The sequence below is a fragment of the Danio rerio genome, chromosome 24, assembly GCF_052040795.2.
Source record: "Danio rerio strain M-AB ecotype USA chromosome 24, GRCz13ab, whole genome shotgun sequence".
NCBI lineage: Eukaryota > Metazoa > Chordata > Actinopteri > Cypriniformes > Danionidae > Danio > Danio rerio.
This window is the reverse complement of record NC_141044.1, coordinates 9299594-9325296: the sequence shown is the minus strand read 5'-3', so window position 1 is coordinate 9325296 and position 25703 is coordinate 9299594. Positions and strand designations below refer to the sequence as shown.

The 25703-nt window shown below is 37.0% G+C and overlaps 1 protein-coding gene across 9 annotated transcripts in view; it reads right to left on the bottom strand.

Moving 5' to 3' along the window:
* Positions 1–23985, bottom strand: part of dlgap1b (discs, large (Drosophila) homolog-associated protein 1b) — a 253870-nt gene extending 229885 nt beyond the window's left edge. For all 9 annotated transcript variants that reach the window (XM_087309262.1, XM_087309266.1, XM_087309271.1 and 6 more), the window contains exon 1: positions 23778–23985. The gene's annotated coding sequence lies outside the window, so the exon portion shown is untranslated. The remainder of the gene's footprint in view (positions 1–23777) is intronic.
* Positions 23986–25703: the final 1718 nt, after the last annotated feature.

Sequence of the window (25703 nt, the reverse complement as noted above, 5' to 3'; positions counted from 1 at the left end):
TTGAAGCGTCTTCTTTTATAATTGTTCTGACACGCGGCTGTGCTGATGAAGTAAAGCTGAAGTAAATCGCTGTAATTAATTGCACACGTGAACTGTTTTAAAACACTTTAAACATGTGAAACTAACTCTTAATCACATTTGATGATGATTGCTGATCCTAGCGAACAGAACAGACATTTTATTCCTGGTTGCTTTGCATATGTCTGCCTGGTCTTGTCGACATATACCGGGACATGTTAATGCACGCAGCTGTCAATCAATTCGGTTTGCGGGGGGACCGCACTCCTACGTAAAGTTGCGGTCGGTCTGAAAACCGCTCTAATTGGTCCACCGTTTTTATGTTGTTAAATTGAAAAAAAAGGACTGGGTGTGTTTGTATCACCCTAATATGATGGTTTATACACTATATATACACATATGTTTGTCCAAATAGCTTGAAAAGTAGATTTTTCACCATAGGTGCCCTTTAAGTAAAAAAGCCTGCAATGCTTGCCCCGCCTTTGTTCTCTTCTTATTGGCCCACTGCTCTAGAACTGAACGCGAATGATTGGCTTATATCAGCTGTCAATCACTCAGTAAACGCCTTCTGCCTTCAGATGACAGGAGCTACAACCGCGAAAATGTGAAGCGCTGAAGATGAGAGAATGAAAATAACACTGACAGATTTTGTTTTAGAAAACACCTAAAGTTACTAATAAGGGCACATCTTATTAGTGATCACGTGCTGAATGTTAATCCACCATTGGCACTTTTCCAAGAGTGGATAAAAGACTTCAAGTCCGCTACGAAAATAACTAAAGCCATTCACCGTGAAGTCTGTTGGACGGGGTTTGCAGGTAACAGCTGAATCTACACATTTTGAACGCAAGAGGTACTGTATAATCGTTCATTTAATCCTCACGATGCTGTCAGCCATGCAAGCGGCAGCTATATGTAAAATTTAACAGCTCATGAAAAGCCCACTATTGCTATTAAGATGACATGCAAATAATAAGTTATATATGAATATAAATTTGAGGCGGGGCAGCGGATTGTGATGCCGGCTCAGCATCGTAAAGTTTGTCGGCCATCGGCCCAATCCTAATATATATATATATATATATATATATATATATATATATATATATATATATGAGGTGGATATGACTTCAAATATCAAGACAAAAAACAGAGGATGTCAGGAAAGTAACCCTACAAACCTCATTGATTTAAGCTGAGGTTTAAGTAGCACTGAGTGATTCTAACTTCTTATGCAGTTGAAAGTCATTATCTATTATGAATTATATGGTTGATTAGGTGTTTTACGTGCGTATGTGGTTGGTGAAGTTTTATAGGTGTTTGTTAAACTGTTGAAGCACATTACCTGAAGCACATCACAAGGCAATCTGCATATTCATTCTTAAAGGCGTAGTTCACTCAAAACTGAACCTGTGGAATCTGTTTGATTTTCTTCATTCTGTTGAACACAAACTTTGAAGAAAGCTGGAAACCAGCAACCATTGACTTCTAAAGTATTAGTTCCTACTATTGCTCTCAATGGTTATCTATTTTCAGCTTTCTTTCAAATGTATTTATAACCACTTGAATAGTTAGTAAATTTCTTTGTCATTTATTGTGCGAAGCATTCCTTTAATAAGAGTGGATTTAAAAACTATGATCAAATTGCTAATGTCCTGCAGCAAACGCCAATTAACTATTGCTCTTTTTTTTAAATGAAAAGAATGTCTTGACAAGACAGAGCTAGAGAAATTGTCCCAGATGCCAACAAAAGGTTGTTTGTGATGCCTGATGCGACGGTGCTTAAATAAATAAGAGATTTGAGCTGTATTGTTTCATTATTTTTAACACAATACTTAATATTCCCTCTCACACATCTCTCAGCAGAGTGCTTTTATAGTTTAAATCAGGCCAGTTCACAGCATGGTGCATAGTTTGCCAGTATAAAAAAAGTGTAATTAAACAATGTTACTTGATCAACATATGGAAGGCCTATAATATGTGAAATTAAACACTTTTAAACAGCATCCCAACGGTTGGCAAGCATATATTTACCCCACATGAGAAGAGTTTCTTTGATAGAGGATGGACATGGTCTCAAAATGAAAGGTGAATGGATGACAGCAGGTGTCACACGTATTATATTAAAAAGTTTTATTGACTGAAATTTGTAATACAAGAAAAGAGACAAAGTGGCAAAGTGTAATGAGGGGTATGTTTCTAAAGTCATGTTGAGCATGGCTGAAACAAATAAGCTGCGTCCGAAATCGCCGACTACTCAGTAGGTACTGCATTTATATTTAAATGTACTAATTAACCGTTAAAAAAGGACGTTCCATAGAGTATGAATGTAAGTAATATGAATGAAACTCGGACGTACCCACGTTAATGTCACTTCACTGCCATTTATGAATTCTCTTGCGGTGCATCATGGGATAGCATAGTGTCCATCCGATGCACACTTCATAATCTTGCTGAAAGTAATAGGTCATCCGGGTGATTCTCACGTACTGTTCTTTCAAATTCTATGAATTCAGACACTAGTCGGCTTGCATACTGATTTTAGCATACTATATAGTATGGAGGTATGCGATTTCAGACGCAGCTTTAAGCCTCGACAACACGACAAGCGACAGACCAGAAGTCATTCATTTCTAATCCTCATTCATCTCCGTATGAGGAAAATTTACAGCCAATTTGAGCTGCGGATCCGTTGAAATATTTGAACTCCTGCGACTAGACTGTATGTGACCGGCCAACCGGATGTGATGTATTCCAGTGTGGTACAAGCAGGTCCGTTCACGTGAGTTGAGAAATAGTAGGGTTTTTTTTAGGGGGGGGTATTTTTTCGAATTTTAAAAATATTACAAAAATATATTATTATATTATATAAACATATTATCTATATTAACAAAAAAAACACTTCTGTTCATAAATGTAAATATTAAATGTAAATATTAAACTAATAAAAATATGATTTTTTTATGTTGTCTCCACATTCCATCCAAAATTTTTGCGGTCTATAAGTTTCTAGTATTCATTCATTCATCCAACCACTGTGAACACACAGAGAATATACGCTCTTGCTTTTGTACTTCTTTATTTCGGACACTGCGAGAACAGCTTCTCTCCCATGGTGCATGTCAGAACTGTAAATTCTGTGCGACTGCCACAAGGGGGCGCATTCCGTCAGTCGTGTCCAAATGTCGTGTGCAGTGGAAAGGCAGCTTTAGAATTAGGCCATGAACTATCCATTTAATAGTGAAAAAATATAAAACCTTTTTTTATATAAGCAAGTTGCAAAACAAGACCCATAGTAGCTTGAAAAAACAAAACAAAAACAGTCCCTGTAAAGGACCTTCCGAAAAGATTTTCAATTCCCCATTGCTTTTATGTTTAAATTTGTATTATATATATATATATTTAGATTTAGATTTTTTCAAAGTCCTTGACATACATGGTTTTTATTAACTTCTACGGGGGATGTATTCATGAAAATCTTCTTTTAAAAAAAAAGCTAAGCAATTTCATGAGACAAATAACATGCTTGTTAGAACGTTCAAACAAATCTGAAATGTTTACTCAAGAAAATGTTTTCGTTGCTGTTTTTCTTAGAGATAAAGGCAGGATTTAAACATATCTGATTGTCTGACAATGTCTTATTTTTGAAGAATGGCATATCAGTTCAATGAAAACTGCTCAAAGGCTGTGTTCTGGCTCCCTGAAAATGAATGTAATTATCATAATAAGCATGCACAGTATTTTTGGCTCTACACTGTGCTGAATGGTGTTCTTGTTATTATAAAATTGTATAATTATTTAAAATAATATATTTTTTTGCACTTTTTTATAGCACTGTTTACAATTTACAGTGTCAAAGCTGCTTTACATAGAGTAGATAAGAAAGCAACATTAAAAATGTTCAATATATATACTATGCATAAGGACTTTACACAACTCAGGCTCATTCTGAAAACGTAGTCCCGTGGATGTTTCTGGAGAGTCCCGGGAGGTACGTATGGCTGCATTTCATTTTTTTAAGCGAACGCTATGCGACGGTAAGATGCTGTTCCCTTTCGCGCTTACCGACTGACAGCTTACCTCCGTGTGGAGGGCTTTCCCGCTGCAACCAGTTTGTCCAGTCAGCTCATCATGTACGTCGGCAGACTTCAGATGCAGAGAGGTGTTGACCACGGCGACCGGGTTCGAGTCCAGGGAAGCGCGGTTCCAGAAATCAGGTGAGACAAAATCATAATCCAAAAAATAAAGTAAACGAGTTCATAACAGGGTGAAAATGTGGTGAAATCTGAAAACGTGGTAAAAAATCAGATGAGGGCTTTTTATTCTGGACGGCTTTTCTAAATTGTTGGTTGGGGGTAGGTAAGTGAGTCGGCGGGTGAGTCAATCTGTAAAATTGGTTGAGTTTAGGGAAGGAGGAGGGTGGGTCAGCCGATTGGCCGGTCGCACAGTCAATCATTCAGTCAGTCAGACAGCGGCCTCTGGTGGGTTTACGCGAGAACAGCGCGGGCGGGAACATCACTCACGAGAGACATTTGAGATACGAAAAAGCGCACACAGCGGCCTCTCGCAGATTTGCGAAAACAAAAACTGCAAAAATATGTACCTCCCGGGACGTATTTTGTGGTCTCCAGAAACGTCCATGGGACTACGTTTTCAGAATGAGCCTGGGTTGACTTTACAAATATCCGTACATACACACACTCACAATATAAATAAAACAGATTGTAATACGAATTTCAGCAAACAAACACCCTTAATGTGTTTATTCCTTTATTAAGATGTCCATGGTAATGTTTATATTCACCATCTCATTTAGGGAAACTCCTGAGGTAAATAAATGATATCTCTGAACTTTAATAATAAATCTAAAATAATGCTGCGCTTCCCATCTCCAGTTGCAATGACTTCTGGGACTTCTAAGGTGAGCACGGTGCTCAAGTCTGCATCGTTGCTTCCTCCATATTAAGAACACATCTGGGAAGTTCCACGCTTCCTCCGTACTTGCGGCCTTGAGTATTGGAACTAAACTTTGGCAGCTGATGATGACGTTACACGAGAACACGAGGACGCAAGACCGCTGAAGAACACATATTGAGAGACAGCCAGTATGTCCAGCTATAGGAGGGCTCTAAAAACTGCCAGGGCTGAGCACCTCCGCAAACTGATAGAAAATAATCCTACCAATTCTAGATTTTTATTTAGCAGCATTGCTAAATTAACAAATAATCGGTCATCTTTGGAACAAAATGTCCTACCGCAAATGAGCAGTGTTGACTCTATGTATTTTTTTAGTAATAAAATAAAAGGCTTTAGACAGAAAATAGATGTTAAACTTTCTGCACCGCATTACACTTTAGATCCAGTAAACATTCCACTGAATCGAAATAACCTACAGTGCCTCAAAATCATAGAACAGAAAGAGCTAGATACAATTATAAATAGTTCTAAACCAGCTACGTGTATGTTAGACCCAATTCAAACGAAATAACCGAGAGTAATGCTACCTGTTATAGGAGAACCTCTTCTTAACGTTATCAACTCTTTTTTACCTTTAGGCCATGTTCCAAATCCTTACAAGCTAGCTGTTATTAAAGGTGCAGTAGGTGATTGTCTTTAAAAACATTTGTTGTTGTGCTGGTTGAAAGTCTCTTCAAAGTCTAATAGTAATGATTAAAGTAAATGATCTAAATGTATTTATATGTATTTTTTTATATGTTGGGTAAGGCATAAAACAAAAAAAATGTTCATCCAATTAAATAAAGCCGGACCGACATTTCTCATTATTCCGATAATTCCATAATTCCCAATCAGTCTGTCAGCAAATGTACATTTGAACAACTGCGCAACTTAGCTTAACGCAAAGCTGATGTAACGTTAGATGTTGTTGTTACAACGGGGTTATATCTTCACAGAAGTGTTGTTCAGCCACTAAAATCTTCCGATGAAAGATTGACAAGACTATTTTCAGTTTCATAAGAGACCTTTTACAGCTTCAGTGATGTAGATTTTAATTAGTTTAACAACAAAACACAAGTAAATACCGCTATTCCGCCTAGTCTCTCCCTATGTTTACCATGCAAATCTAAATATTTGCTTTGAAATAGCATGTCAGTTTGGCTTGCATGCTGCCCGACAAGCACAAGTCACTTTTAACACATGAGAGAGGGTTCTTTTGTTGTGCTCGTGTTTAAGGAGGCGTGGCTCTAGACGGCAGGGGAGGGACTGTGATTCAGAGATTTATGCTAAGCTGTTAGCATTGTGGAAGATCACCTACTGCACCTTTAAGCCTATTATTAAAAAACCACAACTGAAAAAGCATTGCACCATTGACTTTAGACCACTTTTAGTTGCTCAATTGCATGGTCTATTTCAGTTGCCCCAAAATATCAACATGCCAACAAATACATTTGTAATTTAAACAACATGAATATGATACCTGCCCTGGGCTGAAACTAGCAAAAAAACAAACAAACACTTGCGTCGTGCCTAGTGCCACATTGCGCCAGATGTATGATAGGCAACATAATGACACATACATGACATGCGTTCACACGTGTAAGTGTATCACACATGACACACTTATTGTATCAAAGTTGTTTCTGTCCTGTTTCACACATAACACACAACCTGCTGTAATGTGCCTGTCTAGAGATAAATGCATTAAAAGCCTGTGGTTCTTCCAGGGCAACAGAAAAATGAGTGAGGGAAGAAGAGCACCTCCACTTTATCAATTATTAATTTATCTTATTTCATATATCTCACATGAACTGTACTTTTCAGCTTCCTGCAGAGAACCCCCCACCTCAATAGATTGTGGAATAAAGCACAATGTCGACTCACAAACATACTGCCGCCAATTTTCTGGAATTCAAATGAACATCGATTGTGCAGCTTGACAATACTGCTTCTCTCTCATCCAGTTGAGCTGAGGCAAGCAGACACTGCTGACTGTTCAGCTGGACTAAAATAACTTTTCAGCTCATCAGCATCTGTATGTCATCTTTAATATGCTGTCACTTCCCTCTTTTACCTGATTGAACAATACTGTCTAGTCTGCCTTTTTGTACTGGATGCGGCCAGTTTCTGCACATTTTCGTTGGCTGTGTGAGGTAACCGTGTCCTTTTACATCATGGATTATGATTGCACATACAGTTGAAGTCAGAATTATTAGCCCGCCTCAATTATTAGCCCCTCTGTTTATTTTTCCCCTAATTTCCGTTTAACTGAGAAAAGATTTTTTCAACTCATTTCTAAACATTATAGTTTTAATAACTCATTTCTAATAATGGATTTATTTTATCTTTGCCATGATGACAGTAAACAATATTTGACTAGATATTTTTCAAGACACTTCTATACAGCTTACTGACATTTAAAGGCTTAACTAGGTTAATTAGGTTAGCGAGGCAGGTTAGTGTAATTAGGCAAGTTATTGTATAACAGTGATTCGTTCTGTAGACTATCGAAAAAAAATTAGCTTAAAGGGGCTAATAATTTTGTCCCTAAAATGGTGTTTAAAAATGTATTTTTTATTCTAGCTGAAATAAAACAAATAAGACTTTTTTGAGAGGAAAAATATTATCAGACATACTGTGAAAATTTCCTTGCTCTGTTAAACATCATTTGGAAAATATTTAAAAAAGAAGAAAAAAAAATTATGGGGGCAAATAATTCAGACTTTAACTGTGTATTTGTATCTGAGTGACACTGATTACGTTGACATGAACGATAGTAATCAAATTATTTGCCTTAATTAGAACGAGAAAATATTGTGATTAAGGCGTTTACATGAGCTGCTTTTTGAATGTTCCTTTAAGGATCCCATTTTACATATTCTAGCACATAATTCTATTAACATCATTGTGTCGCCACGCTATTCACGTTTCCTCAGAAGTGTTATGTAATTTTGGGTGTTTCGTTTTTGATTTGTTGACTTTAGGTAATGTTTTATAAACAAATTTCGGGAGGAGCACGATCAGTCTTGGACGAGACTAATTCATCACACACACAATCATTCTATTATCCAATCAGCTCAAGAGCAAACCTCTATAAATAGTCAAACACGCCATTCCTCAGTTTTCTCTTGACTTCAGCGTCCCTCCACCACCCCAACTCCACACTATTAAACCAGATACCTATTTAAATCTGAGAGGGGAGCATTCTGGAACCGTGCGCTCAGACCCTATCTCTTTTTATCCTGATAAGGGGAATAACACGAGTTAGAGTGCCTTCCCGAGCTCAGAGCCCTTTCCCCGGACAGCACACCAAATACGCATATTCTATTCTGTCAAATATCTGTGAGTGTGAACTCATGAACTGTAGTTTGGCAGTTTCACTTCCATTCAGGAACATTTCATGCATGCCCCTTGTGACAAACTGCAGTGTTGGATGCGAGTATGAAGTAAAGACTGATGTTTTAATGGAATTAGATACCTTACACCATCTTTGAAATAACTGCATTTCGCAGTGCAAGTGTCTATGGTCATTTACTGACTTGGCAGGTGAAGAGAATAGTGTCAAACAGGTGTGTATAGACTATCCTGCCACAAAATGTGGTAAAAATCCTACATGACGGTAAAAGTTTAAATTTCAGGTCTTTACATGACTTTACTAAGCTTCAATACTGTGGCTAAAATCGGTATACTCCACATGTGTTAATACAATTATGGTTTAGTTGGATTATGTCTTTAACATGTAGTTAACATGGTAGACTCTTAATCATTGGATTGTTTTAGTTATAATAAAATCTAGATATCGCATGTCGTATATGAGAAAAAAAAAAACCTCCGCATTCTCTGTAACTTAAATGCACTGGGTAGGTAGCGTCACAAAGCCATGTGTGTATATAGACTATCCCGTCACAAAATGCGGCGAAATTAAACACGATGTTAATAGTTTGATAGCGGTGTTTACATGTTTACACTCGAAGAGCAGCATTTACAGCAGATGTTTCAGACCATAATACTCTAGTGATATTACCGTACTGTAAACCTAGTTGTCACCGACTCGGTCCCAGTCATTCCCCTCGCTGGCCAGCAGAGGCCGCCATCTCCGGACTTCTAGCATTACATCATCCATACACGCTGATTGTGCATACACCTGTTCTGAATCAAGCTAACGACCCACGTACCCTTTATAAGCCAGCTCCAAACACTCAGTCAGTGCGAAGTCTTGATTAGCCCCGGGCAGCATTACTGAGCGTTATTCCCTGGCTGATTCTTCGTGCATTACTCCAGCCTGTTTTCTGACTCTGCTTCGCCTTCTGCCTGCCCACGACCCACGCTTGATACACGGACTCTGATACTCGCTACCTGCCCACGACCCACGCCTGATACACGGACTCTGATACTTGCAGCCTGCCTACGACCCATGCCTGGTAAAACCCTCTGTGTCTGTTCATTGCCAGTCTTGATACTTCATAGACTGTTGTGGATGTGTGTTTGCACTTTAGTGCATACTGTGTGTTTGAGTGAAAGCTTGACTAATAAATACTGCATAATGGATCCCTCCGTGTCAGTCTCCTTGTTACACTAGTAACTTAGAAACCATTTTGACTAAGGTCTGTCTTTAAAAACTGGAAGAGTACTGCTGACGATATGAACGAACTTTGCCATGTGAATGAACAAACAAAGGGCACTAATCACACACATATACCAAATCTGTAGAGACAGGACAATCAACAGCACGTCAACAGGAATCGTGTCTTTTTTAAAAGGAGACGAGCAGCAAATCCGGATTTCACCGTTTACAGAAGCGAAAAGCTCTCGGGTAAAAAATGTTCCGTACAAACATATTTCTGCCGCTGTAGTCCACACGTGAGTCCAGCTGCGCTCTCATGGTGGATAAATGAAAACAAAACCTTCGTTGCAGCACATTTAAAAATGCAATACTGACAACCACTGTCTCGAAACAGTTCTTGTTTTTCTTTCACTTGTTTTGGCAACACAAAGTGGCATCTCTCTGCCGTCTGAACACTGTATCAGGTAAAAACAGTCTTCGAAGCTATCATGCATGTTAATGAGGTTGCACCGCATGCAAAAAGAGCGCACTGATTGAGCCAAATCTTACTCATGAATTAATGCAGCACACTCAGAGACATCATGATGTACTCCCAGGTACAGACAGCCAGTCTACACGCTGGAATACACGCAAGGACCTAATCGGCTTGTCGCAGCTTCAAAAATTAAAATTAATTTGCTCGAAATAACGCAAAAACAACCAATTTTACTTTTTTAAGTCCTAAAACTGTTTATAGCAGCATGGGACACATATATTACTGTCAACAGCTCAAAAATGTGTTTTAGTGGTTCATGACCCTATAATGATTTTCGGCTATAAACGACGACAATCGCAGAGTAAAGTGAAGAGCGGTGAGGAGGGTGGGGGTATGGGGAGATTTGGGTTTAGATCACAGATTAAAGGCTGATTTATACTTCTGCGTCAAACGCTGACGTGCACCTCTCAAAAAATGTAACTACACGTGGCAACGACGCCTAGCGCAAGCTCTGTGATTGGTCGGCTTGGTAGCACTGACGAGTCTGGGTGGGACCGAGAGCCGCATGAATGGTGCGAGCCTGATGGAGCGATTGTTTACAAGTGTGGAGTCCCGTGAAGGAGCTCCGGATGGAAAGTTTTGTTTTGTGTTTACCTCATAGTTAAAGTTGTTGAACGTCCGCCGGTTCATGCCTCAAAATGAGCGAGTTTGAGTCACCTGTACATCCCGGAAGTGTTCAGGAAAACAAAACAGCAGCGAAGAAACTCGACACAGAGGAACATTTACACCTCACTGCCAACTAGCCTTTCGGAAGTGTTAATGCAGACCAACAGAGACAACGCGCAGAAGTATAAATGCACAGCTACGCGCATTGCATGCGCCGTGGGTTACGCCGGTCACTTCACGCAGAAGTATAAACCAGGCTTAAAGTGAAGAGCGTGGGGTGGGAGGTGGTTTGAGGGATTGGAGCGGGCCCTGGGGCCCTTCTAAATGTATGGGCCACAGACATAATGTTACATACAGTTTAATGTATATTATGCCAAATACAAACTGAATTTTTAGAAAGTTCCTGAGGGGACCGGTCTAACCTGAGCTCTGCTGCGTCACATGCATATTTCATCCCTGTTCTTTCTCCTCAGTCATTTCCCATCACCTTTCACTTTCCTGTCTAATAAAAGTCCAAAAAAGGTGATTCTAATTCACATCAGTGAGCTCCTGGACTCAGCATTCAAAGCCTCACTTGTCCTTTATTCCACCTTTTTCAAATTCACCTCCATCATTCTGAAATAAGAGACTGATGGCTGCTCAGATGGCCTCCCTTGGGCAGCTCCTCTCCTCAGCTTCAAGAGCAGCAGAAGACAATACAGAAAAGGAAAAAAACTAACAGAGGTTACTGGCTGCCGGTGTCACAGCTGAAATCTATTTCTCCTCTGTAATAAAGGGCTCTAGACTTCTAATACCAAACTGTGCTGAAAAGGATGATTAGGGCGCAAATTTACCACCCCATAGGCTTGAAGTGCACACAGATGATAAAATGGCCTGACATCTGATTTGAAGAGTACACTACAATGTAGAAGAGACTGTATGAGATCCGCCCTGAGGCCTGGGCTATGCAGGGAATAAAGTACAGTAGCAGCTATCAGTGTAGCCGCAGGCACTGTGAAGATCAAGAACAATCACTAGATACAAGACACAGGACTACACGCATACAGTTAGGATTTTTCAATAGTATGGAAGCCTACTTTTTTACTTGAACAAATAACATAAACATATACAAATAAAATGTATGTTTTTAGTAAGTACTAAAGTAAGTACATTTTACACACACTTTAAAAAATAAAAAAAACTTTAACTCAAAATCAATGTTTTTCCAAAACAGTATAGTGTGTAGTTACCACATGTGGACCATTAACTGTTAAAGAAATGGCCTTTTTTTTTGGGGATATAAGCTCATATTATTAGTTCCGACCCTTCTTATCTGAAAATGCAGCTCAACTCCTTGTTCAAGCTCTTGTTCTCTCCAAACTGGATTACTGCAACTCTCTACTAGCTGGGCTTCCAGCTAACTCTATCAAGCCTCATCAACTGCTCCAGAACGCAGCAGCACGAGTGGTCTTCAATGAACCTAAACGAGCACATGTCACTCTGCTGCTAGTCCGTTTGCACTGGCTGCCAGTTGCTGCTCGCATCAAATTCAAAGCTCTGATGTTTGCCTACAAAGTGACTTCTGGCCTTGCTCCTTCTTATCTGCTCTCACTTCTGCAGATCTATGTGCCCTCCAGAAACTTGCGTTCTGTGAATGAACGTCGCCTCGTGGTTCCATCCCAAAGAGGGAAGAAATCACTTTCGCGAACGCTCACGCTTAATCTGCCCAGTTAGTGGAATGAACTCCCTAACTGCATCAGAACAGCAGAGTCACTCGCTATTTTCAAGAAACGACTAAAAACTCAACTAGTCTCCACTTCACTTCCTAATCTGCAATTGCCTCTCTGGATATCACACTAACTGTACCCAAAAAAAAAAAAAAATACTAATACTACTAATACTTTCCTTCTTAGACTTTACAGACCTGAAACCTGCCTATGGCACTTATTCATTGTTGCTCTTACAGTTGTGTAAATTGCTTCCTTGTCCTCATTTGTAAGTTGCTTTGGATAAAAGCGTCTACTAAATGACTAAATGTAAATACATCTCCCAAAAAGTTAAACAGTTAAGTTTTACCATTTTTAATCCATTCGGCCAGGACTGCCAATTTTTGGATTTAGCTTGGTAAAAGAATTTATATATAACTTATAGAGGTGTGAACCTATACTGGTCTCACGGTTCGGTTCAGTTACGATTATCATGCCATCGATTCAGTTAAATTCGATATCTCGGTGCATTGACGATGCTTTCCATACGCAGTGTTATATTTTGGTAGGTGGCTATAACAAGCTGTCTGTATAAACACACACACACATAGACACACAGCATCGCGCTGTCTCTCATTCACACACATACACAAACATAGACAGCACCAAACAAACACACTGCTTAATTGCTGGATTATCAGAATGAACCACCAATCTGATCCATTCTTCTATTAGACCAGGTACATATATATGTGACACATAGCTTACTTATACCAAAACACCATGGATTACCTGCAAAACCTAGTGTCCTGCTCAAAATCCTAATAGGTCATCTCTCAAAATTTAATTTCTGTATCAATGAACATGTCAGTGCCATTAGAACGGCAGGTCCTTGTGTCATTGTGCATTGATAAGACAGTCAGTTTACTTAGTCATGATGTCAGTATAACGGAGGGGTATTCTGATGTAAACTATGTCTTTTTTTGCTGTTTGTACTGTAATTTCTTGACAAATCATGTCATTGTGATGCAGAAAGGAAAAGACAGCACAGCACTGCACCGAGAAGGAACAAAACAAAACTAGAAATGTGAACATTAGACAATTTTCGGTAACTCTTTAGAACTGTCCCTTATTATAACTAGTTAATGAGTTATAAATGACTTGTTAAATAAAAGTTAATAGTTTGTTAATTATTTATAACTGTGCCTTATGGATAGCCAATGGATAACTTACAAGCTGTTAGTTAACAAGTTCTAAATGACTTGTTAACTGTATTTTAATGATTTATAACTACCTAATAAATTAGTTATAGATCATGAACAAGCTGTTAGTAAAATACTTACTAAAGGCTTGTTGAGTATCAGTTAATAGTTTGTGTATGTTATTGGGATGTTATTCTAAAGTCGCAACTATTCTTCATTGATTAAGTTAGTAAATGAGGAATAGTTGCAACTAGAATAACGTCCCAATAACATACATAAGTTAATAACTAACACTTAACTAATATAATAACTCACACTATACAGATCGGTTGTTTAGTTTGTTAACAATCTACTAATACCAGTGAAACTTTGTAGAACAGCAAATGGATTGAACAAGTTCAAGCTACAGACATTTGATGTGATATTTAAATATAAAAGTTTTGTACCTTAACCTTGTTCCACTCATAGGCTTTTCTGTGTGCTGTATTTACCAAAGAAACTCCACAGATGAAATGTTGAACATTGTGTTAAATGTATAGAGACACACATACTGAGCCATCACATGGCTGAACAGCAGTATACAACAGAGAACAAACCCATGAGGTTTGGATACTTTTTGTACTAAACATAAAAACAAAATAAAATAAAAAAAGTCTTTTATTAGAAAAGTTCTACAAAAGTTTCACTAGTATTAGTAGATGGTTAAACTACTGTATGAGCAGCTGCTCTGTAAAGTGTGAGTTAATATATTAGTTAAGTGTTAGTTATTAGCTTATGTATGTTATTGGGTTGTTATTCTAAAATTGCAACTATTCCTAATTTACTAACAGTTAAGAAATGAAGAATAGTTGCAACTAGAACATCCCAATAACATACACAAACTATTAACTGATACTTAACAAGTCTTTAGTAAGTATTTTACTAGCAGTTTTCTCATGATCTATTACTAATTCATTAGGTAGTTTTAAATCATTAAAATACATTTAACAAGTCATTTATAACTTGTTAACTAACAGCTTGTAAGTGATTTTTTTACTGGTTATCTATAAGGAACATATATAAATAATTAACAAACTATCCGCTTGTTAAGTGGTGACGTGTTTGTGACGGATGTAATACTGTTTCCGGGTCCAAGCCGCCATTCATTTGAGTGGAGAAATCATTCGTTTATGATCACGTTTTATTCCTATCACACATTAAAGATAATTTTATATAAAATCATAGTGTACACAACAATCTCTGGGCTTGCTGCATGTCAAATACAAAAAATTTAACAATTTATAAAAAATTAATCACTTTCTTTGCATCGGATATTAGGCATGGACATATACACTGCGATTGTGATTTTTAAAAGCATTAAATGGCTTTGTAAACGTTTATTATAAGCATATCATGAGTCTCCCCATTCAGTTGAATAGAGCGCTTGAACCTGGAAGCCGCTTCGCGTGACGTCACACTTAAAAAGCGGATTAACTTTTAATTTAACTATTTTTAACCATTTAAGTCATTTATAACTCATTAACTAACAGTTTAATAATCGACTATTAACTAGTTATAACTTATAGTTATTCTAAAGTGTTAATAATAATTTTCTTTGAGATGCACCTTCTTTAGAAAGAGTCAAGATTCACCTGGGAGAAAATTACCAATTGAAGACAGATTTGTTTTTGCCATTGAAAATGCAGGTTTTAATTCGATTGCTCTGCGGTTCATTTGCATTAATGTAAATACTGTCATGCGAAGCCTGGTGCACACCAAATAAGCTGACCCAAAATTCTGTTAAAAGATGGGTATTGGTCATTTTCAAACAAACTCTGGACTAATTGAAACCAGCCAATGATAAGCACAAAATGGAACCAAGACATCTAAAAAAAAGGACATAGTCATTAGATGTAAACCAAAAAAAGTAATCTTAAGTGTTTAAGAATCATGTGGCTCTAGCAGTTGCTGTAGAAAAGATGCTGTTGCATCCATATAAAAAAAAGCATTTCAAAAGGACAAAAAAAATCTTTTTCAAGTTTGGTTTATTATTTAGAGATTCTCATTACTGCCATGTGCCACCATGTGCACCAATCAGAAAAACATTCATTATTGATGTCCTTGCCTCCAGGCAGTTCAGACAGGAAGACAGACAGACAGACCTACAGTATGGGCGCATAGATGGATGGATGGATGGATGGATGGACGGACGGACGGACGGACGGACGGACGGACGGACGGACGGACGGACGGAGGGATGGATGGATGGATGGATGACCAGACAGACAGACAGATCTGTCGATAGATAGATAGATAGATAGATAGATAGATAGATAGATAGATAGATAGATAGATAGATAGATAGATAGATAGATAGATAGATAGATAGATAGATAGATGGATGGATGGATGGATGGATGGATGGATGGATGGATGGATGGATGGATGGATGGATAAGTGGGCGGATGGATAAACAGACAGACTGATAGATCTGTACATAGATGGATGGATGGATGGATGGATGGATGGATGGATGGATGGATGGATATATAGATGATGGATGGATGGATGGATGGATGGATGGATGGATGGATGGATGGATGGATGGATGGATGGATGGATGGATGGATGGATGGATAAACAGACAGTCTGATAGATCTGTAGATAGATGGATGGATGGATGGATGGATGGATGGATGGATGGATGGATGGATAGATAGATAGATAGATAGATAGATAGATAGATAGATAGATAGATAGATAGATAGATAGATAGATAGATAGATAGATAGATAGACTGATGGATGGATGGATGGATGGATGGGTGGATGGATAAACAGACAGACAGACCTGTCGATAGATAGATAGACAGACAGACAGACAGACAGACAGACAAAACAAGCTTGGAGAGATTAGCTCTTGTGTTAAAAATAAAACATTTTAAATATGAAGCATCTTTAGTTTTCTGAGAACATCTTTGGTCCATTTAAATCCCCTGAAGCACAAAGCCCAGAAGCTCTGTGTGTGGCATGAATATGTGAGCACATTACTGATGAACACGCAACACCCCAAACACACATTTATAAAGGCAAAAAAAAAACAACAACAACCATGTCCTCAAACTAGATAGAAGACAACCATTCATGCTGTGCCATAGAATCAACGAACACACAATAAACGTATGCAGTTTAGCGTGAAGTACTTCAAGTCCTAATGCATTCTGCTGAACTGGACTGACCACCAGTCAGCATAAACATGGGCATAAAATGAGACGGGAAATAAAAACTGCTTCATGCTGCTCAGTGTATTTTGTCTGACAGATGAAGGGATGGCCAGCCTGGCAGCTACAGATTGCAAAGAGCCTAGAAATGAAGTATTTGCAGAGGCGTGAGCTGTGGACGTAGAATATCTCTTTCCATCTCGAGCACAAATACACTCACTACCAAAATAGTGGAATTAATGGACTGTTAACAATATAAATGTAACTTCCATTGCCAAAAACCAGCCAGCAGGGTATTGCATGGGTCTTTTTTTTTTACACATGCTGCCTTAACATAAAACTGTAAAACTGCAATGCTTTGTGTGAGGGTTGAGTTTAGGGTTTTGACATAAAATAGATAACATCATTACCTGAGTGTAAAAGCAATAGCATGAGTGAATCAACCACTTATATATTAATTATCTGCCTAGAGCTGAAATGAACTTTTCCGCTAACTGGCCAATTTGGCAGCTCAATTGTCTGTGATTTCTCTATTTTAACAGCTTTTTTGTTTCAATATAGCTCATTCTGAAGTTACTGTTTTCAATTCACAAAGTGATAAGCTTATCCCCTTCATAAAGGAAACTTCAACGTGCGTCTGTAGTAAACAGACTTGGGAGTTTGTTAGACGACCAATCACTCTGAAGAGTAAGAAAGCGGGCCAATGAAATGCCAGTTGAATTGGCTGAGGTTGGCTCCACAGCTGCCATTATCAGTGCTATATCAGTCAGCTGTTGGAGTCAGCTCACCAGAATTGTTGCTTCAGACCGCATCACAAGACTGAAGACACACTATCTGCCAACCTGATTTCAAGTTTACTCACCAGTGCGGGAGAAGACTATCGTTAGCCAACTAAGGTCACAAGTTTTGTCGTTACAAGCATAGTTTGTTGATTTGCCGATTCCCAAATCCATCATTGCAACGAACATTCGCAAACTGTCTCGCAAACTTCTGCGCTTGCAACTACACGTCTGGAGCAGTAGTTAGAAACATAGTTTTTGGCTGTGTTCTATTATCAGTTATCCCCCCATGCCCTATTCATTTAGAAACATTCTAACATTTAAACTCGGAATGATTAAAAATAAAAACGCATTAAAGTCATCTCTCATATGTGTAATTTGCTTTCAAAGTATTTTTACAGTTCCGTTTTAGCGATCTTCCTGTTTACAATTGTGTTCTCTTTGCAGTGCACTTTGAAAACACTGATGTCATTTGGAACACAGCCTCATGGCGAAAGCTATAGGTGAGCTATTATTTAAAAGCGGAATTTGTTTTGTCTCCAAAGCTTATGAAAACAAAAAACATAGCATACGTTAATGCTTATAATTTATAGTGGGTTATTTATTAAGTCTCTGTGCTGTATATGACATGGGCCTGCTGGTTAGAACATTTCTGCAGTGGTTTGCATGTCAAACTGTAAAAGTAGACTTTTTAAAAAATTAAAAATAAGTAAACAATATCTTACATAATAATAATAATAATAATAATAATAATAATAATTATTATTATTATTATTATTATTATATTATTATTATTATTATTATTATTATTATTGTTATTATTAATAATATTAAAGTAGGATTTTTTTCATTTCCTAAAAAATAATAAATATAAAATTTCATTTTTTTAATAAACAGCTTCATTATTTATTTAAATGATTTATATATTATATAAGAATAGGTGTTAGCTTTTGTAAGTGATTTTATGTTAATTTAGAATAGAATATGTAATATTCTTAATGATATTTGTAAAGGAAACATGGGTCCTATATGTGCAATTTACATTTACTTCATACATTTACTTAATATGGAAAAGGTGTGTGTGTGTTTGTGTGTGTGTGTGTGTGTGTGTGTGTGTGTGTGTGTGTGTGTGTGTGTGTCTGTGTGTTTGTGTGTGTGTGTGTGTGCGTGTGTGTGTGTAAAACAATATAATTTGCACAAAGAAATGATGGGGTTCTTCTCAAAAGAAGTAGTTACTCCACCCCGTTTAGACCATCATTATGGGCGTTTTACATTTTAACTAACATGGTTCAAGCGATGGATCTGCAACAGAGAAACTACGGGTTTTGGGAAACACTCGTTACTACATGGTTCTTTTCCCAAACGATGCATCGCACTATGATAGTTCAGTCGTAAGTTAGGCTTGGGAAACGCACCCCAGGTTAGCAGACTGATTGACAAGCTCTAGTAAATTCACTGTAGTAAATTACATATGAAGTCAATGCAAATGTGCAACCATGCAAAATTCTGTGCAAATAAAAGTGGAATGCATATTGCATCTTCCACGCAAATTAAAAAAATATACATATTTTGTGTAAAAAGGCACAAAAGTTGTTGGCATCTACTTGCTTGTAGTGACCGTTTTACCTAAAAGCTGCCTTTTAATGTAGTCAAGCCTGAAATTACTTATACCCCTTTTGACTGAAAATGACACAGGCGATGCAGTGGTGCAGTAGGTAGTGCTGTTGCCTTACAGCAAGATGGTCGCTGGTTCAAGCCTCGGCTGGGTCAGTTGGCGTTTCTGTGGGAAGTTTGCATGTTCTCCCTGCGTTCGCGTGGGTTACTTGAATGGGTATGTGTGGATGTTTCCCAGAGATGGGTTGTAGCTGGAAGGGCATCCGCTGCGTAAAAACATGCTGGATAAGTTAACGATTCATTCCGCTGTGGCGACCCCAGATTAATAAAGGGACTATGCCGAAAAGAAAATAAATGAATGAATGATTAAATGAAAATGACACAGGATTCTCCCAAAATAATAAGACAATAAGATCATGTACATCATGACAGAAAAAAGTCTCAGCTTTTATTTACATTTGAACAAAACTTTAGTTCAGAATTCGCCAGGATGTGAATATTTTCAGGCTTGACTGTATGTTAAAATAAAATGTAGACCGAAGCATGTATTTCCAAGGAGCCTGTGTTGCATTGGACAACGATATCTCACAGAAACGCTTATCACACACCAAAGAGGAAGTCCAAATCCGAATCTAATCATCATAATACACAGGTTCTGATTCATTCATTGAGTAGCATCAAAGAGCTTGAGTCAAGGTATTTTAAAAACAGCAACAAAGAAAGAGAAAGGGCAAACTATACATAATATATTATGTTCAGGTTTTAAGAATGCTGCATTTCACTTAGTACATGACCCACTTTAAGCTTTGCTAGAAGGCCATGACTGATAAGGGCCGGTGGAGGGAATTTGACCTGGACAACGGGGTTACACTTTTCACAAAAAATACTATAGGATTTTAATGACCACAGAGATTCAGATCCTTAGTTGGTCCCACTTTATATTAAGTGTCCTTAACTACTATCTACTTACATCAAAAAATAAATACAATGTACTTACTGTGTTTATAATGTATTTAAGAACACTTTTGGTGCTATTGAGTTGGGATAGAGGTTGGGCAATGGACAAGTTTGGTGGCATGGGTAGGTTTAAGGGTGGGTTAAGTATTAGGGATGGTCAACAGTGTATTTACAAATGTAATTACAAAAGTTAATTACAGATGTAATTACATACATGTATTTAATCAAGCATAAGTACACAGTAAATACATGTAACAAACTATTAATTCCTGTGTAAGTACATATTAGTTAAGGCCACTTAATATAAAGTGGGACCCCTTAGTTTAATACCTCAGCGAAAGGATAGTAATAATATGGAAAAAGCATCATCAAACTAAGGCATTAAGACCCAGCCTGACAAAGCAAGCACCACTAGTAGCCTCAAACCGACCTCTTTCAGCAGCAAACTACTGTATAGTGTTCCCAGGAGGTCTCCAATCCAGGTACTGACCAGGCTCAACTTCAGTGAGCAAATCAGTCCTGGCCAGCAGGGTGATAAAAAAATCAATGGGAAGCTTATTTGATGATAGTGAACATGTGTTCTTGTGCTTCTATTTATATCCTTTAGGACCCTCTCATATATTTTATTCATTTACTTCCTCATTCTTTCAGATCCATTTTCCATAACAACCATCTACAAAGGAAAAGACAACGCTACTCCATAAATCTAATTCCCAATCCACATCTTTAAAGCACTATCGGGTACATTTACACAACATACTTTTTCTTCACTATAAAAAAGGCAAATAGTTGGTGATGTCACTTAAAGGGCACCTATTTTACCCCTTATTCAAGATTTAAGATGAGTCTTTTGTGTCTCCAGAATGTGTCTGTAAAGTTTCAGCACAAAACACCCATCAGATACCTTTCAGAGTATTGGATTTTTTTTTTTTACTCTGAACACAATGTAGTTGTTTTTGTTGCCTGTGCCTTTAATGCTGGTTCTCCCCGCCCACCGTTCCCCATTTGCCTGTCAGAGTGTGCCTCAATCTCCACCTCGGCTACGTCAGATAAACAACACAGTGACAGACATGAAGGAAGCAGATCTCACAAAACATTAAACAAGAAATACTACAGTAAGAACTTTCCCAATGATTATTTGATGTATTTGTTGTGGAGTTAATTCAAGTCTTTCTGCAATGATGAGTCACACACAATGTTGTCACAAAGTTCATGCACATGCGCACACACACACACACACACACACACACACACACACACAGTGTGCACTTTCAACTTTGCACTGTTTTAGCATGGCAAATGTGACAGGATACATGTTAATATCCACAGCTGTATGGATTTACATATACTGTAAGGATATATATGCTGTGAACACAAAACTAACCACAAGGCTATTGGGGCCGACATGCACTGTTTTAAAAACTTGTAAACTTCATTCTTGATTACATTGGATGATGATTGATGATCACAGAGAGATGAACAGTTAATTTTCCTGGTTGCTTTGCGCACGTCATGTCATGTTGATACAATTATAAGTGTGTGTTACTACATAGACATGTTATTACACAGTTGTCAATCAACTCGGTGGGTGGGGAACAACACTCCTATGTCACATTGCAGTCGACCTTGAAATGGGAGGGATTTGGATCCTATTTTAACATCAGGACATAAAAAAGGGACTTATTGTCTTTATATCATATGTCTGTGGACATGCTACAGGGTGGGCCATTTATATGGATACACCTTAATAAAATGGGAATGGTTGGTGATATTAACGTCCTGTTTGTGGCACATTAGTCTACTGTATGTGAGGGGGCTTGTAAATAACTCATGAAAGATAAAGCTACGTTTAAAACCAAGCACACCATTGTTTTTCTTGTGAAATTCCCAATAAGTTTATTAAGGTGTATCCATATAAATAGCTCACCCTGTATATTTCCACAGTTCTGTCTAAACAGCTTACAAAAGATGATTTATGGAGCCCTTTAAAATAAAATAAAAATTGCATGTGCACATCCACTCCACTCCACTAGTTTTGCTATTTTCATTTTTGTCGTATAAACAAAATTTACCCAAAAACTATATTATAAATTGGCCAAAATGCCTAACAATCAATACTCAGGAAGCCCTATTCACTGCCATACATCTATTGTTTACAATAGTAAAAAAAAAAAAATACATATATATATATATATATATATATATATATATATATATATATATATATATATATATATATATATATATAAAAAATAAAAAATAAAAACCTTAAAGGGAACGTTCACACAAAAATTTACAATTTACTCACCAATGTTTCCAAATCTTCATGAGTTTCCTAGTTCTGCTGAACACAAAAGAAGATATTTTAAAGAAACTAGTAACCACTGACTTCCATGGTAAGAAAAAACACAATGAAAGTCAAAGGTTACCATTTCAACATGTTCAAAATAATTTCTTTTGTGTTCAAAAATAAATTAAAATTAAGTCAAACAGGTCTGTGACAAGTAAAAGGTGAGTAAATGAATTTCCAGTTTTGAGTGAACTATCCCTTTAAAGAATGTTGACTGATAAGACCGCTTAGGTTTCCAATCTCAGTGAGTTCATGCATGCATATTGCACTTTATATTTTTGTAGCTCCTTCACTTAAACACAAACAAAATTATGCTAAAAAATAAACTCAAACAGGTTTGTGACAATTAAAGGATGAGTAAATGATGACAGAATTTCCAGTTCTGAGTTAGCATTTCAAATAATGTTGTCCTAAACTGATAGGACTGGTTTAGATTTTTAATGTTACTGAGTTTATGCATGGATATTGCAGTTTATGTATTTTTAGTAGCTCCTTCAACTAAATCACAGAAATCAATTCCAAACAAAATTGTAAATTATAAAATCCACAAATCATTAAATGTTGACTTATTGAAATGTTATTTGTGGTTTTTAGATTATAACATTTATGGAAAGGATATTTACTATTTAAGCTTACATGTGAAGTTTTGTCCATTGTTTATTTTTATTTGTTTATTTTTTTGAATATATGAATAACAGAACACATGCAGTTTATTATGCATTCACACACGCATCTCTGCGCATTTACGCGCTACAAAACAATACTACGTTACGTCATAATTGACTTGATTAGATGCAGTTCATGTGTTCTAAACAGGACGATTTATTTACCATGACATGTTATGTTTAGTGCACTCGTATCGATCCGTGCGTAATAACATCCATTTGCCTGTATATGCGTGAACTTGTAAAAGCGTAAATGAAACCCGATCACTTCAAAAGTCAATTGTTGTGTTTATTATAACACATCCATGCTGTTCTACGTCTAAAATTAAACGCCAAGACTCAGGCAGCCTCACAATCAACAGTTCACTGTCGCACCTTATGGTCACTTGAGTGCGGTCCAATTCCCCGCAGCCCTAGGATCGATGGCAGTGACATGTTGAGAATTAAAGCGCTTCCCACAAGATAAAACAGTGAGGGATGAGACAATAACACATAATGACACAACTGACACATGCTTTTAATCTACGTTGTGGAAATCATCCTCGCAGTAGCCTACGTTCAAACCGGCGCGCGAGCCAGGCAAAGCACACACCGCGTCCAACAATTGCACATGAAATTAAGCTGTCAATTACGCGCACGCTTCTTACCTTGAGAGTTTTACGGCGCAGATAAACACAGTTTTCTCGGGGAAACAGATTGTTAAATGCATTTAATCCGTAACCGTGCGGGTTGTGTGGATCTCAGCGGTGGACTCCGTTGGGGTCTTGCAGAGAACGGAATTAAAGCCCTGGTTGCGGTGGGTAGGAGGTCCCCCTGCTGCCGAGTCCTCTCACTGCCGCGCGCGCTTCACCGTCTGCGCGCACAGTCCTGCAGTAGCATCAGCGGCGCGGAGGAAAGAGCCGGACACAGACAAACTGCGGAATGGATTCAGGAGGTCCAGTTGGTCCTGCGCGCAGACTACATTCCCACATTTGTCCTCTCGAGAGACTACAGCGTTTTGAATTATGATAATCTTCCACTATGGTGAAAATAATAGAAAATAAAATATTTCAACCCTCATCCCTCAGTTTGTCTGAATGATCTGTACATTATATTTTCCTCACTAAAGTCACACCTCTCGGTGAAAAAAATAATCAACAAGAGCTTTCACAGCTGTTATAATGTATTTAGTATTCTATTATGTAGTATTTTACTGTGCTGTATAAGCTTCACATAACAGATGATTAATATTGTTAATTACCCAGTTCGAAAGTTTATATATCGTGTTTATATACCGTATTACACGTGTTTTGACCTGAATGACCTACAGTTATTATTATGTTTTGTGAATAAAGATGACATTTATTTTTATATATATATATATATATATATATATATATATATATATATATATATATATATATATATATATATATATATATATATATATATATATATATATATATGTATAATTATTTCCTAATTTTCTATCAAGTCATTCATTTTAAAAATAAATAAATAAATAAATAAACAACTTAAGAAATAAAAAATATGCATATTTTCCTTTGGAAATATTGATAACAGCTTACAATAAGAGTACATGGATAGTGATGTAATAATATGTCAACTAAACATTACTTTATAGGGAAATATATGAGTCAAAGCATGTACTAATCAAGAACTAACATGAGTTCATTTGTGAATATAAAGTGTTATGGAAATATCATTGGACAAAATATCTTTCCAATGTCTAGTCCATTGATTTGTGGCTATCGTTTTCAATAATACTTTGAAATACTTTGAAGTGATATTTCACCCAAAATGATAATGTACTCACTATTTATTTACTCTCCCTCAGGTTACAAACTTTTTTGAGTTTCTTTCTTTTGTTGAACACATTTCAAGATATTTTGAAGAAAGATGAAAATCATTGACTTCCGTAGGTAAAATAAATACTACATTATTTATACTACATGCATTTAAAAAAAAAAAAGAGTTTATTTTGTGTTTAACCGAAGAAAGAAACTCATAAAGGTTTAAAACAAATGGTAAATGCTGACATAATTACATATTTATTTGGATGAACTATCCCTTTAATTTTAAATTCTCACTATTAAGTGGCTTATTTCTGATTATTAAGATCTTGGTTATTTATTGTTAACATTTTCAAATTTTACATATTATTTTTTTTAAATTATGTTTTTATTTCACTCTTTAACAATCAATCATCTATAACAATTTTTTAAAAAGTTGTAAAAACAGTGCAATCACTAAAGAGAATGTTTTCTCTTATAGCTGGAATTAGGAATTTCAAATTTGATTTCATGGTTGCTTGATTCCCAATTTTGGAGACCCACTTCACGTTTTGCATGTCATCTTATTTAATTTTTTTTTAAATCATCGCTCAAAAGAAACACATTAGTTCTTCTGTCAAAGTTTTAAAACCTGCTGCTCTTTTCCTAATCCCGATCCTGAAGATCCGTTTCAGGTCTTGGAGTTTCTACTATGAAATTGGTGTGCTGAATTTGGTGTGTATAGTCAGGGTGCAATTTGCAGATATGTACATATTTTAATATAACTTTATTCTTCATGTT